At 37.5% G+C, this 16,187-nt stretch overlaps 1 protein-coding gene across 44 annotated transcripts in view; it reads right to left on the bottom strand.

Moving 5' to 3' along the window:
- LOC127832629 (uncharacterized) overlaps positions 1-16,187 on the bottom strand; it is a 62,878-nt gene that overhangs the window by 36,811 nt on the left and 9,880 nt on the right. For 12 of the 44 annotated variants that reach the window (XR_008027003.1, XR_008027012.1, XR_008027008.1 and 9 more), the window contains exons 1-5: positions 13,030-13,970; positions 12,585-12,688; positions 10,726-10,751; positions 6,234-6,294; positions 1,272-1,417 (exon numbers count right to left, since the gene is read on the bottom strand). The gene's annotated coding sequence lies outside the window, so the exon portion shown is untranslated. Of the gene's footprint in view, positions 1-1,271; positions 1,418-6,233; positions 6,295-10,725; positions 10,752-12,584; positions 12,689-13,029; positions 13,978-15,483; positions 15,829-16,187 lie in introns of those variants that run through there. The other 32 variants (XR_008026997.1, XR_008027006.1, XR_008027004.1 and 29 more) reach the window with 17 other exon arrangements.

Raw genomic sequence — 16,187 nt, 5'->3', positions numbered from 1 at the left:
GCCCACCCGCATTCGCCAATCTAATAACCAGTTTTTTCCTTCGGAAAACCTGGTTAAAAACCTTAAAATTATAAAGCGTTGCAACGCGAAATGATTGAATAATTTGGAGAGTTCTGTTGCTGTCGTTATATTTTGTGAAACTACGAGGATTGCTTATATATAGTATAAAATACACCGTGCATTGCGCGCGGAAGGATGGTCGAAGGGTCAAATTGGTAGACTTTTTACTCCAGGACTCCAAGGAACAGTGGTTCAAGCCCTGTTGAGGGTTACTTTTTTATTTGTTAAAATTCTATTCTTGATTTTTTACTGGAGCTTTTGAGAGCACATGTTTACATTTATCAGCAGAAAGCATTTAATGACAAACATCAAAACATGCCAAAATCTGTGAAAAGGCCCCTTTAAAACAAAATAGGTACCTTGCAAAACAATATTACGAATTGTTACACTATATATATATGTTTATTTGTTTAATTGGCCTGATTGGTTGTTTGATTTGAACAGCAAGTATACTTGTAAGTACATTATCACACACATAACTGTTTCACTTTGACATTCGTATCGAGTTCTTCACACATTTTCAAAATTACAAAAAAACAATTGCAATAGTTGCCCTTAGGAGATTATCTGAATGTACATACACCTTCTATTGGAGTTTTGACATGATGACCTTGATTTTTGTTGCATTTGAGCCAGATTAAAATCAAATATTGTTTAGCCGGTTCTGCCTGAGTTTAAAAATTGAGTCATTAATGTGGCTTCTATAGTGGCAACAAATATTAGACAAGGTGAACTATGAAATGAAGTTCAAGGTCAAGGTCAAAAGGGTCAAAATTTGTGTGCGTATGGAAAGGCCTTGTCCATATACACATGCACACCAAATATGAATGTTACATCTGAAGCGACATAAAAGTTATGAGCATTTTTCGAAACCTAAAGGCAAAGTGTGACGGAAAGACGGACAGACAGACGGACGGACAGTGCGATCACTATATTCCCTCCTTTGGGGGCATAAAAATAAGGCATCTACATAGGCAACATAGGCGTCTACAAAGACGCCCTAAACAGGCCGACAACAGAAGCTCACCCTGAGCACTTAGATTTTACCTGTACACCTTGTTAGTGGACGCAAGTGATTCTTAGTTACCTCTAGATTGGTAAGGCACTAATACGCGACAAACCACAACAACCAGTACTCGACAAACGACGTACAAAAGCTCATAATGAGCATTTGTTAGTTGTAAGAATAGGCTTAAGATACTAAGTTGTACCGAATTTATTCTTTCCTAGGTGTCTTTTTAGATTTCTCAACGGGGCAGGCTTTTACATTGCTTATCGGGACAGGCTTTTCTTGGGGTGTTCTCAAGCTCCGGTAGACGAGATTTGGAAGGCTGATTTACCGCCTCGGTAGATGCTGCTTGAAATAGAAAATTCAAACAATTATATTTACAAAATGCTAATTCTATTTTTACATTACTGACTTGTATCCAACTGTCTATCTTTGACGGCACACCCTGTCATCGACATGACGCATTATACGGTGTCTTGAGACAAACATAATTCCCCCTAATAAGTTAACTTACTGGCAGATGCAAACAGATCAGAACCAAACCACATTATCATTCCAATGAACGTGACTATATACGGTATAACAAGAAATATCTTTCAAAAACATATTCCAAGTGTATACTGACTTTGAAATAAAGGTACACAATTTACTTTTTTAAATTATTTAATTTAAAACAAAGGTTTAAGTACTGATGGACTCGTCCATCACATGAGATGTTTGTTATGTCAAGGGCACATATATATTAAACCACATAACAGTGTTCGTACATGCCAATTTTACTACATGTGTTCACGTGGCTTATAATGAATTTATTTCTTTGTCATCGAAACATGTAATATTTGCTTCAGACAAGTTGTTTTTTGTCCATACATTAAAATATCGCTGTTACATCTGTGTGATTGTTCTTATGCCGACAGAGTAGCTCAAGCCCAGCCTGGGAACATTTGTACTCTGGTCCATGGCTACGTTTTACGCTATAAAAAGAAAGGTTATGTGGTAAATCCTGATTATCGTCCTCAGTTTGCATGTCCTGACAAGACTGCATGGATGCGCAGCCTACACTGGAGCAAAACTGGCAGCATATTGCGTCTTGTTAATAGAACATCAAAGCACAGTACTTTCCAATAGAAAATTGAAGTCAAACTGTGTTATTGATAGCAAACTGGCAAATATCAGAAGCAATTGCTGGCTTGCAGGAAAGATTTTCAGTCAAGCTGACCACCTACGTCCCACACCTGTGGCTAGATAATTAAACAATTTCGCTCTATCATGGACACGCGCGTTATCGGTAGTTTTGTCTCAGAATGCAAGACACATGTCATTTACCGATAGATATTCATTAATGTATTTTCCTAATTTTTGCTTTATTTGATATCTTGAAGGCATCAATTCTGTGTTATCAACATAAGGCTTTTATTGATAGTACATTCTCTCTTACCCTGACGATTTACTGACACAGCATTGACCCTAAAAGACTTTAGGATGGAATCTACCAGTAGTGAGTAACTGTAACTGAGCAAAAATTAACATTCCACATTTCCCTAAACTGATTAGTGGTACATCCTATACTACAAAGACAGTTATAGGTTTTAAATGTTATGGGGGATAATGCTCAAATCAGCCAATGAAATAAATGGAATGTATTCATTAGAGTCTGCTGGAATAACCGTAGGTTTCCACGTATAGCGCGCAGTGTTTTACCTCCAAAATTCAAATTAAAAAGCTGGTGCGCGCTATACATTGATACAACACTATCCTGGCTGCTAAATTGGTAAAAAATATGTTGTGTAATCGTAAATAATAAAAATGGCCGCCATGTTTTTTTCCAGAAAACTACCACCCTATAATCTGGGCTCGCGCTGTCGTTCGCCACTTGAGCCATTTGCGAAAATATTGAGAATTTGGCTCAAGAAAAATCCGATTTGAGAAAATACTAAAATCTCGTAAAATTTCATTGAAAATAGCCGCCATTTTAACCCGAAATTGGTTTTCTATATTTTTCTCTTTGTTTCAATGAAAGTATTCGCAATTTGAACGGTGAACAACAAGAGTTCCGCGGTCGGAGATGACCGCATTGAAGCCGGATTTTTGATTTAAATGACAGGAAAGTACCTTTCGTGTTTTTGTCAATGCAATACTTAAATTACTGAAATATTGTTCAAAGGTCAAAATGAAATGTAAGTACTTTTCAAGGCATGAGCAAACCTTGTGTTATGTTTTGAATGCATGCATATACATGAACAACAATAACATTTAAGGTCACAAATATGAACTTGAATTGACAATTAGGAAAGTTTTATCTAGTACTGGCCAATCTTTATTTCAAGTTTGAAGACTCTAGGTACAAGCATACCAAAGTTATAACATGAAATAAGAACTTTAACATTTTTACATTCAAGGTCACAGTGACCTTGACCTTTAAATGAATGACCTTGAAATGTCCAGTGATTACTTACTAGTTCTGGCCAACCTTCATGTCAAGTTTCAAGACTCTAGGTCCAAGCATACCAAAGTTATAACAACTTTAACATTTTTACATTCAAGGTCACAGTGACCTTGACCTTCAAATGAATGACCTTGAAATGTCCAGTGGTTACTTACTAGTTCTGGCCAACCTTCATGTCAAGTTTCAAGACTCTAGGTCCAAGCATACCAAAGTTATAACAACTTTAACATTTTTATATTGAAGGTCACAGTGACCTTCACCTTCAAATGAATGACCTTGAAATGACCAGTGGTCATCTGTTAATCCTGGCCAACCTTCATGTCAAGTTTGAAGACTCTAGGTCCAAGCATACCAAAGTTATACCATGAAATAAGAACTTTAACATTTTTACATTCAAGGTCACAGTGACCTTGACCTTCAAATGAATGACCTTGAAATGACCAGTGGTTACTAACTAGTTATGGCCAACCTTCATGTCAAGTTTCAAGACTCTAGGTCCAAGCATACCAAAGTTATAAGAACTTTAACATTTTTTATATTGAAGGTCACAGTGACCTTGACCTTCAAATGAATGACCTTGAAATGACCAGTGGTCATCTGTTAATCCTGGCCAACCTTCATGTCAAGTTTGAAGACTCTAGGTCCAAGCATACCAAAGTTATACCATGAAATAAGAACTTTAACATTTTCGAGCACGCCGCCACCACGCCCGCCCGCCCGCCCGACAACATCAATCTATAAGCCGAGATTTTTTCGAAAAAAATCCGGCTAAAAACCGGTCTGCACCTGTATCGAGACATCGCTTGACCTTATTGTTATTGAAGTGCACATGGTAGCTGGCCAATCAAAACTGAGCTCGCTTACACATGAAATGACGTTGAATGAAACATAAAAATGGGTGGAGCTATGAATACGCAGTTAATATTGTCGTCTGCAAACAAAATAGCGGCCGGTCGCAAATGTCGTAATATAAGATTAAAAATGAAAATAAGCGTGACAATAAATAAATTATGTCCAAACTGACTATCGATCTAAATTAAAGAGTGATAATTAAATAATTAGTTCTTTGTCGTCGATGTTGCAACTTTCTGCCGATTTTCAATTGAAATAAAAAGGTGATAATTAATTTCATCGTTTTACTCACACACTATGCTAACTAACAGCGGCGTATTTTAATCAAAGGAAAACGTGAAAAACACTCACAGTTTAATTTAAGTATAGTATAACCGTACAGACTGAGGGGGCCATTTTCGAAACAACAAGAAGTCGTTACTTGTAGATATGAATGCGGTAGAATAAGTTTTGGTCGAAAATAAATTTGTTTGAATAAACTTGCGGACATTTCTTTGTGTTTTTACACTTCTTTATTGATGAATTCCAATGGGGATTGTTTTCGACAGTCCGGAGAGCAGGCAAGGGAAGGTACGAACGAGGTCTTTTTTGCGGGTAGCAGTAGGTGTGAAAGGGGGTCATTTTGCACTTCGTAATTGGCAGATTATTTGTTATTGAGTAATATGTGCAACGACTTGTTAAGACGCTAATTGACATTTGAGACACTAATTGACACTTGAGAATGTGAAGATATGCAATTGCATTTTGTTAGTATAAATATTGAACGTTTAACAGTGGTGTACTTCAACAACTGTATCCCTGTCTCCCATGTGACATTCAAATTTACCGGAAATGACCATGCTTTCCCCGTGGAAAAATCCCTAGATGTACACTAATTCTTATTTTCTCATGTTTTTCACGAAATGCACGTGGACTGTTAATCTTTTGCTAGAAAATTACAAAATTGTCAGAAAAGTATAGTGCTATGCAACCCATGCTCCTAATCATAATGACGCTTCATATTTTGAATGCTTAATTAAGCTTTCCAATGCCCCGGATTATTGGATTGTGCAATAGTAATATGGCGGCCATTTTCGGTCCGATTTGGTGGTTTTAATGTCTTTAAATATTGTTTTCTCCATTTTTGCATTAAAAAAACAGCCTGCGCGCTATACACGGGAGCGTGCTATACATGGAAACCTACGGTATGTAAAGGTCATTTTAGATGAAAAGCTGGTTACAACAGCTACACTCATTTAGCTCACAAACAACATTGATAATGCTCTACATTTGTATTTGCACATTTTGCTGCGTCAACTTAGTGCTAAAAACGCACCCTAAGTTGTTGTGTTTGAAGTCACTTTAAGTGATCATACCATTTGTGGTCATATTCTTTAAAATAAATATTTCAATCAATGTCTTGACAAAATAATTAAATTAAACACAGGTTTGTTTCTGTGATTAAGTGAATTTTTGTAAATGGAAAAATGCCAATAAGTGGAAAATGTATATTCTTAGGGGTGAAGGTGTTTGACTTCAAGGCAATTTCAATTGGTATCAATAATAAACTATTTTACAATGAAAATAAGCTAAGAACCACAACTATTTTTGAAAATAGTCATTACATATGACACTAATAGCCTACAACAGCTTAATATCTGCTATCAACCATGAGCTCATTAATAATAAACTGTATCCTTTCACACTTTGAATCAAGGGAGAATTACCCTGAACCACTTTGATTCAATGGAGAGTTACCCTATGTCAGTCAAATGCTGCAGTCAAGCAAATTTGGGACGTTGGGGAGTAGGTGTATTATGGACTCACATGAACTATAACGGTGCATAGTATGGCTACATTTCTATTCAAACAAAGATTAGCGAGTACCTTTATAGCCGCTTCTTTCAGCATGAGACATATCAACATGAAGACTTCTTTCCTGGTAACTCTGAAGAAGGTAAATTTTAATATGGGCACAATCTTGCAAACACACCGTTTCTTTTAATTATGCATGTTGTGTCATCTTGCTTCTGGCATTACACCTTAATTTTGTCATTTATTTCAATAGGTATATGCAAATGAACAACACTCAACATTACTTGCATGATGATTTAACAAGACTATTGCCAAGCAATAAAAGTCCCCTACCAGCTCCACCATTGTCAGAAAGTCCACCATTTGTCAGAATATTTTTTGTATGTTGCCATAGCAATCAGAATTGTAGACGTGGGAAAAAAATGATAGACGTGCATAATGTTCATATTGCCATCTATCTATGTTCCAAGTTTCATGAAAAAATATTAAGAACTTTTAAAGTTATCGCAGGATCCAGAAAACCACCATTTCCAGCAGTCTTTCTAGTCTATTTGTTGCCGTAGCAACCAGAATTTTTGACGTATGAACAAAATGAAATAACGTGCATAATGTCCATATTGCCATCTATCCATGTTCCAAATTTTAATGAAAAAATATTAAGAACTTTTAAAGTAATCGCAGGATACTGAAAAGTGTGACGGACAGACAGACTGAGTGCAAACCATAAGTCCCCTTCGGTGAAACCGGTAGGGGACTAATAATCATTTGCATATACATTTCAAAGTACATGTATTTATTAATTTACTAGAATATTAATCACAATAGATACAAGGAAAGTGAAAACAGTATTTAAGACTATGATTTATATTGAACAATTATGTAGTCACTCTTAAAACCACCACTCAGTCATATGCTCAATGACATAAGAAAAAGGTAATGTCATGTTATTCTTAGTTTATAAGTATGAACTCAATATACACAATCAGTGCTTTCCACAGGAATTTTTTCAGGCGCCCGGGGCTGACAGGGGTGGCTTCGGAAGCGGTGTCCCTTCCCGACGTTGATATTTTTCCATTTAACGTGTCAATTGACGTTTTGTGGTGCGTTATAACTCTAAGGAAAACAGCGTAAAAAGACGTCATTTGGTGCGCTAGGACTCTTTAAGAAACCCCTCCCACTATAAAGTTATTTTAAAGATATATTTTTTAATTGTTTTATATCTGTCCCGACTTGAACGATTCCCCAATAGATCAGAATCAACCCGACTATTACTACATACTTACTACTTTTCAAGTTTATATTCATTACCCAATAATCCCGTTTATTTTAAAAACACTTTCAGGTAAATATTGATGATGAAGTGGGCAATACTTTATTTAACACAAACGTTGCCATTTTTCTTAAGTATCAAATAAATTTCGGCATAATTGACTATTGTTAGATTTGATGAAATATTGCCACTGACCATGCGTAAATCCCCTGACGTGATGTGTGCTTGTTTATACAAGGCTCAATACCCACACGCTTTCAAAGCAAATGACCCAACGTTGTACATGCTGCATAATTTTCGCGCTCTTTATTAAGACAAAGGGTCAACACAAAATAAATTGACACTTGCTTATTTGAAGCAAAAATATGTTAACATGCGGAAGTGTGTGTTCGGATTACCAACGCGTTAACATCGCCATTCGGGAGTGGGTTTTGGATTACAAATTTAATTATACTCATTTGATATTTCAACAAGAGTTCCGCGGTCGGAGATGACCGCATTGAAGCCGGATTTTTGATTTAAATTACAGGAAAGTACCTTTCGTGTTTTTGTCAATGCAATACTTAAATTACTGAAATATTGTTCAAAGGTCAAAATGAAATGTAAGTACTTTTCAAGGCATGAGCAAACCTTGTGTTATGTTTTGAATGCATGCATATACATGAACAACAATAACATTTAAGGTCACAAATATGAACTTGAATTGACAATTAGGAAAGTTTGATCTCAATTTTTTTATTAGCAAATTAGTAAGATATTGTTTGAAGTTTCCATCAATTTCATTATCAAATGTAAGAAAATAAACTTAGATGAAATAATACTATTTATTAGTGACCTTGACCTTCAATGACCTTAAAATGACCAATTGTCATCTACTAGTGCTGGCCAACCTTCATGTCCAGTTTGAAGACTGTAAGTCCAAGCATAAGAAAGTTATACCATGAAATAAGAATTTTAACATTTTTACATTCAAGGTCACGGTGACCTTGACCTTAAAATGACCAGTGGTCATCTACTAGTTCTGGCCAACCTTCATATCAAGTTTGAAGACTCTAGGTCTAAGCATACCAAAGTATTAACAACTTTAACATATTTACATCCAAGGTCACAGTGACCTCGACCTTCAAATGAATGACCTTGAAATGACCAGTGGTCATCTAAGTGTGCTTGCAAACCTTTACGTCAAGTTTGAGATTCTAGGTCCAAGCATACCAAAGTTACAACAATTTTAACATTTTAACATTTAAGTTCACAGTGACCTTGACCTTCAAATGAATGACATTGAAATGAATGACCTTGAAATGACCAGTGGTCATCTAAGTGTGCTTGCAAACCTTTACGTCAAGTTTGAGATTCTAGGTCCAAGCATACCAAAGTTATAACAATTTTAACATTTTAACATTGAAGGTCACAGTGACCTTGACCTTCAAATGAATGACATTGAAATGAGCAGTGGTGATCTTCTAGTACTGGCCAACCTTTATGTCAAGTTTGAAGACTCTAGGTACAAGCATACCAAAGTTATAACATGGAATAAGAACTTTAACATTTTTACCTACCAAAGTTATAAGAACTTTAACATTTTTACATTCAAGGTCACAGTGACCTTGACCTTAGAATGAATGACCTTGAAATGACCAGTGGTCATCTAAGTGTGCTTGCAAACCTTCATGTCAAGTTTGAAGACTCTATGTCCAAGCATACCAAAGTTATAACAATTTTAACATTTTAACATTTAAGGTCACAGTGACCTTGACCTTCAAATGAATGACATTGAAATGACCAGTGGTCATCTTCTAGTACTGGCCAATCTTTATTTCAAGTTTGAAGACTCTAGGTACAAGCATACCAAAGTTATAACATGAAATAAGAACTTTAACATTTTTACATTCAAGGTCACAGTGACCTTGACCTTCAAATGAATGACCTTGAAATGTCCAGTGGTTACTTACTAGTTCTGGCAAACCTTCATGTCAAGTTTCAAGACTCTAGGTCCAAGCATACCAAAGTTATAACAACTTTAACATTTTTACATTCAAGGTCACAGTGACCTTGACCTTCAAATGAATGACCTTGAAATGTCCAGTGGTTACTTACTAGTTCTGGCCAACCTTCATGTCAAGTTTCAAGACTCTAGGTCCAAGCATACCAAAGTTATAACAACTTTAACATTTTTATATTGAAGGTCACAGTGACCTTCACCTTCAAATGAATGACCTTGAAATGACCAGTGGTCATCTGTTAATCCTGGCCAACCTTCATGTCAAGTTTGAAGACTCTAGGTCCAAGCATACCAAAGTTATACCATGAAATAAGAACTTTAACATTTTTACATTCAAGGTCACAGTGACCTTGACCTTCAAATGAATGACCTTGAAATGACCAGTGGTTACTAACTAGTTATGGCCAACCTTCATGTCAATTTTCAAGACTCTAGGTCCAAGCATACCAAAGTTATAAGAACTTTAACATTTTTTATATTGAAGGTCACAGTGACCTTGACCTTCAAATGAATGACCTTGAAATGACCAGTGGTCATCTGTTAATCCTGGCCAACCTTCATGTCAAGTTTGAAGACTCTAGGTCCAAGCATACCAAAGTTATACCATGAAATAAGAACTTTAACATTTTCGAGCACGCCGCCACCCCGCCCGCCCCCCCGCCCGCCCGACAACATCAATCTATAAGCCGAGATTTTTTCGAAAAAAATCCGGCTAACAAATCATTAACAGTTGTGTAATGAAATCAAGAATAATTTGTTTTAAACACTTTACGATTCAAATAAATGTTTTGACAGTACATGTATTATGCATGAAATGCACAATATCCATGAGGATTACAGCCGGTTGCCTTCATCAATCTTCTTAGTAACTGGCCAGGATTTCTGTGGCAATTAAATGTACGTCACGAGTCGTCGGAATGATTTAACTGCAGGTATTGCCAGTCTACAAGTGCTGTTATACCAAGCGTGCGATTCATTGGACAATATTGATTTTCCAATACAACGACGCTCCACCTCTAGGCGGGCTTTAGTTGGATCCCAAAGGATCGTAAATTGGCTTTCAAAATTTTTGGCGAAGTCGATATCGCTTTGATCCTAAGAATGGCTAGCTGCAGTAACTGCCAAAAGACACTAATCGGAAAATTTCAGGCGCCCCACGGACTCTGATTTCAAAATTCAAGCGCCCCGGTGAGGGACCGTTAAAAGGCCTGTGGAAAGCACTGTACACAATATATCCACTATGCCACAGCAAATTTGTTTGTTTTTTTCATTATGAATACAACAATACCTACCGAGCTTCTTCGTCTCATTCTTTCAACTGCAAGAAAAAAAAGTATATTTTAGGACATATTGCAGTTTGTATCAAATCTTTAACAGTGAACCAGCAATAAATAATTTATCATCAATAATAAAGGGTCTGACATGCACGAATTTTGTTATCCACTCAGTTGATTCTCTTCATTAAAAAAATCTTACAAGAACTACTTAAAGGAGAACAAGCAAATTCATTGAATTGATATCCCCCGCCAATATGCTTCTGGACACTAAAGTTGTGACCTTTGACCTCAATGTGTGACCTTGACCTTAGCCCCTAGGATTATGGGTGTTGAATGTCAAGCACCCCCAGATGATTGAGAACAACTATGGCAAGTTTCATGGCTCTGGCTTATGTGTTAATGGAGATAAAGCACTTAGATTATATTAAAAAGCATTTTTTAATGATACAAAGGGCCATAACTCTGTTATTAACAAATGGTGTACAATGCCATTTGGTGTGCATCATCTTCTTATCCATATATAGTGCTGCAACAATACGCCAAAAAGCGTATTGCGATATATTGTCAGCTCAAAAACCCGTATTGCAATATATCGCAATACTGCTTACTTGTACAAAAATTATAACTCGCCAATTACCCGCTAATCCCATATATTCCCGTTTTAAAGCAAATTCTGGTAAAAATGCTCAAGAATAACACAAAACACAAACATTCACCAATTTTCTTAAATATCAAATACATTTTGGCATTTGTTACTATTTAAAGATGTGATGAAATAACTTCCAATCGGGCGTTTTTTTTTTTCCACTGAACACGCGTAAATCGCCTGACGTGATGTTCCCGTTTTATACAACACAAATACACCCACACTTTGCACGCGATGTTCTACATGTCTGTATAAATTTTTGCGCGCTTTCGCTTTTTATTGAGAAAAAGAATAAAGCACTTTTTTTATTGTCGCGTTAGCATTACATTTCGGAAGCATGTTTCCGAAATTCGGATTACAAATTTAATAATGCTTATTTCAGAATCGAACGAAACATTTAGTTCTGCGTAATTAATTCAACGATAATTCGTTTAAAAGCATAGAATGAATGCTCCCATGTAACAACGCTACTCTGTATAATAGACTTTTTAGAATGCCATTTGTACGTAACAATTTATTTTTACAAAATACCGCTTTGTTTTGTTTACCTTGATATCATTATTTTGGATGGCTTTTCTGAACGAAATGTAGATGCATGTTTGTAAAATTTTCGTACCGGTATGACGAAAATCGTATCGCAATACAATATGCGGATTGCGTATTGCGATATATACCGATATACCGGTATATTGTTGCAGCACTATCCATATATATCCTAATACCAAGTTTCAATGAAATCCGCCAAATCACTTCCAAGATATGGCTCCGGACACAAAAGTGAGCATTTTTTCAAGATACTATTAACAGATGGTGTACAATGCCATTTGGTGTGCATCATCCTCTTATCCATATCTATACTCATACCAAGTTTCAATGAAATCTGCCAAGCACTTCCAAGATATGGCTCCGGACACAAAAGTGCCGGACGAACGGAAGGATGGACAACGCCAAAACAATATCCCTCCGCCTATGGCGGGGGATAACAAGCAGACATGGATGCAGATTCCTTGTGTTCTGGTGATCAAGAGAGTTAGTAATCACTGCAACATAAGAATGTAGGTGGCTCTGGACAAGATCTTAAACTTTACTTCCAACTGGTGCATAACAATTAACAAGGGGAAATCCTCAGCAACCCTTCTTACACTCTCTACCAAAGTACGGCCTGGAAGCACACAAAAAGATCCTCAAGATAGTGTATCAAGGAAACCAAAGAAAAGTAAGATCTCACCTGGAATATGGCTCCAACTCCTGTATGACCGGTGCGTCAATACCAGCTAAAAGCCCTCTGAGGTCCTCTACCGGTGCGTCAATATCAGCTAACAGCCATGAGATCTGGTGATCAAGAGATTTAGTAATAACTGCCACATAAGAATGTAGGTGGCTCTGGACAAGATCTTAAACTTGACTTGCAACTGGTGCATAACAATTAACAAGGGGAAATCCTCAGCAACCCTTCTTACACTCTCTACCAAAGAACGGCCTGGAAGGAAAGACTAACAGACTTTCTTGGAGGTCATATTCAACAAGAGATTAATATGGAAACAACAGGTTGAAAGTGCAGAGGAAAATGACAGAGGGCAACTAAATATCATGAGGAAGCTGGCCACAAAACAACACACAAAAAGATCCTCAAGATAGTGTATCAAGGAAACCAAGGAAAAGTAAGATCTCACCTGGAATATGGCTCCAACTCCTGTATGACAGCTGCCTAGTCCCATCAGCAGACTCAGGACAGAGCCAAGAATCAGTCTTTGCACATCACCAAGAGAGCAACAAGATCCATCCAAGCTAACAAGAGACAGAAAACAGATCAGGCAATCACTCTACTACAGAAAACAAAGCCATGGCACAGATCACAAAGGCAAGTCCTCAGTAAAGGCTGAGGCTTACCTACATTTTTACCGTACTTTCCTCTTTGATAGTCTTGATGATTGGCGAGCAACTTTATGCTCGGCCATCTCTGAACTGAATCTTGAACACAATATTTCTAGTTTCTATTAATAGTGTAATCAAAGTACATTCTAACCTGTCTTCGGAGACCACCCAATGTGAATCTAGGAGGTGGTCTCTTAACTGAGGCGGTGTGGTCACTGAGTACAGTTTGACCTGTCAGACCAGTTGGTCTTTGTTAATGCAACACATTAGCATATGTAAGAACATGTATGTGTATCTCGCTTTATTATGTACATTATACATTCAAATATATGTTGAGTGTTTGTTTTTCATAGAATTATATACCGAAAAAAAGTAGTTTGTTGTTGAATTGTATTCAATATATTAATATACATGTATTAAATAACAAACATACATAAACATATTTACCTGATACATCGAACTTTACATACAAATAAATACAAATTATACCACAACAAATACAATATGTAACAGTCATATAATTTAACAATTAACATTTCAATAATACATACATATCAAATAACAAGCATACAGATCGAGCATAGCAACAATGTACATTGTATTTATATGCAATAGCATACACATATTTACACATTTCTGGAGTTTGATTCACATGGGCTTACTTACTCATCTCAAAACTTGTATTAAGCATCTCGACTTCTGTTTGCTCTGCACTGATGTAGTGAATATCTTTTGGGTCTGAACTTATTTCAATCACAAAGGAGGGAGGGGTGGAGTGGAGGGGGGAGGGTGTATAGTGTGGGGGTGTGGTCATATATTACATTTTCTTCCAAAAATGCAAAAAATAATGCATTTTTTTTTTGGGGGGGGGGGGGGGGAAGGGGGGAGATTCTTGGGTGGGATGGTTGGACAGTATTTCAAAAATAAATACAAAAAATATTTGTTTTTTAAACTGTTTAAAAAAATATTGGGGTGGGGGGGGGCGGAGGGGGGGGGGGGGGCGGTAGGTATAGTGTTAGGGTGTCACTGGGGGCTGACGAGGTCAAAGCGTAATCCGTTTCGCTACGACGTCGGGTATATGTTTTACTACGAAAACATTGTTAAAATACACATGACATCGATAACAAAGTAGTAGAAAATTGTGTTTAAAACATGTAAGATTATGCTTTTCTTCTAACAAAACTATGAATTTAAGCACACTGACATTTCATAGGTCTGTTTCATCAAATTATAATCCAAGATGTGTCTGGTTTATGCGGTTAAACATGAAATATACCGCTGATTTATCAAACCGAAGTCAAGTTTCACTTTAAAAAATGCAATTTAGGTTTACAATTGTGTTTAATGACACAATTTTACAATTTCCAAATTAATCTATGTATCGTTAAGCCACTGGTGTGTTTAGAAATGTGTAGGGTGACCCAGTTATCAGAAGTAAAGGTTATTATTATTACTTTTATTAGGCATGATCATGTCTCTGACAGTATACTTATATGCCTCGCTACGACAACGCTTTAGCGTGTATGCGTTTCTCACAGAAGACGTATTGGTTATCTCTCGAAGGCAAAATAAAGAAAAGTTTTTTTAATACAGATTCATCGAGTGGCTTGATGTTTCCTTTGAGGACTAGGTAGTAACAACGGCACAACATGATCCGAAGAGCACAGTCGACATGGTAATGCACATTATTATGATATAATTAAATTCACGACAAGGCCAAAGAAAACGATTCAAATCGAAAATCCATATATAAGATGACAGTTGAGAGTCGAGAACCTAATGTCGTCGGTCTCAATAAAAATGACTCATCTTCTCCTCGTGACAATCCCTTATACGTTTATTTTGATAGAGAGCGACGATAGGTTTTCGGCAAACGGTACTCTTTATCAAAAAACATTCGATTCTCGTTATCCCCAACTCGCTTATCTCGAAACGCTGCTTATGTCAAAGTAAATCCCATGTCCCAACTTCGATCATTATTTATCTCATACAGATTTTGATTTTTACATTGTAAATATCAAAGCGATTTTCTTGAAAATCGGTTATCGTCAACTAATTTTAGATGAACTTTATGTTCGTATACATGATTTCACCTGTAAAATCCACACCTGTAACAGCCGTAAGGTGTGGAAAGTAGGACCCCAATAGCACAAATCCGCAATTGCATAACCAATATATTGTTGTAAAGGTGTGGCAATGGGTTTCTGTCACAGGTTATTGTTTACTGTGTACACGACGGCTGGTAAATTTACCTCGTGTTACAATGCGGTTAAGGCCCAGTCTCACTATGACGCCGGCAGAGCCCTAGTGCGTGATCAGGCATCTACCGGGATGAAACGGGGCCCTACCGGGATGATCTGGTGCTCCACCGGGATGAACCGTGGACGACCGGGGCTCCACCGGGAAAGTATTGAAATGTTTAATACCTATGGGATGAACAAGGAGTCACCAAGTAGGACCGGCAACGAACGGCGTGGCACCGGGAACAACCGGGACTGTACCGGGAACAACCGGGACGGCACCTTAGCTCCACCGGGGCCCAAACACACCCCAGCAGAGCCACGGCAACGCCCCAGTGGAGCCCCGGTGAATGCCGGCAGAGTCTCTTTATAGCTACGTTACATAAGTAAACTGGTGCTCTGACGGTGCCGTCCCGGTTGTTTCCGGAGAAGTTCCGGTTGTTTCCAGTGCAAAGCCGGTCATTGCCGGTCCTTCCCGGTAACTCCTGGTTCATCACGGATTTATTAAACATTTGAATACTTTCCCGGTGGAGCCCCGGTTGTCCACGGTAAAACCGGGGCGTTGCAACAGCTCTGCCGTGGTTTAATGCAGTTATAGCCCCGGTGAGTACCGGCGGAGTGACGGTATACCGGGGCTCTGCCGGGACTCTGTCGGCTTTCACCGGGTTCAACTTTTTCGGTTTGCTGTTAATGCGCACAGTGAAGCACGGCATCTT

Source organism: Dreissena polymorpha, chromosome 5, assembly GCF_020536995.1.
Source record: "Dreissena polymorpha isolate Duluth1 chromosome 5, UMN_Dpol_1.0, whole genome shotgun sequence".
Lineage (NCBI taxonomy): Eukaryota > Metazoa > Mollusca > Bivalvia > Myida > Dreissenidae > Dreissena > Dreissena polymorpha.
This window is presented reverse-complemented; position numbering and strand designations above follow the sequence as displayed.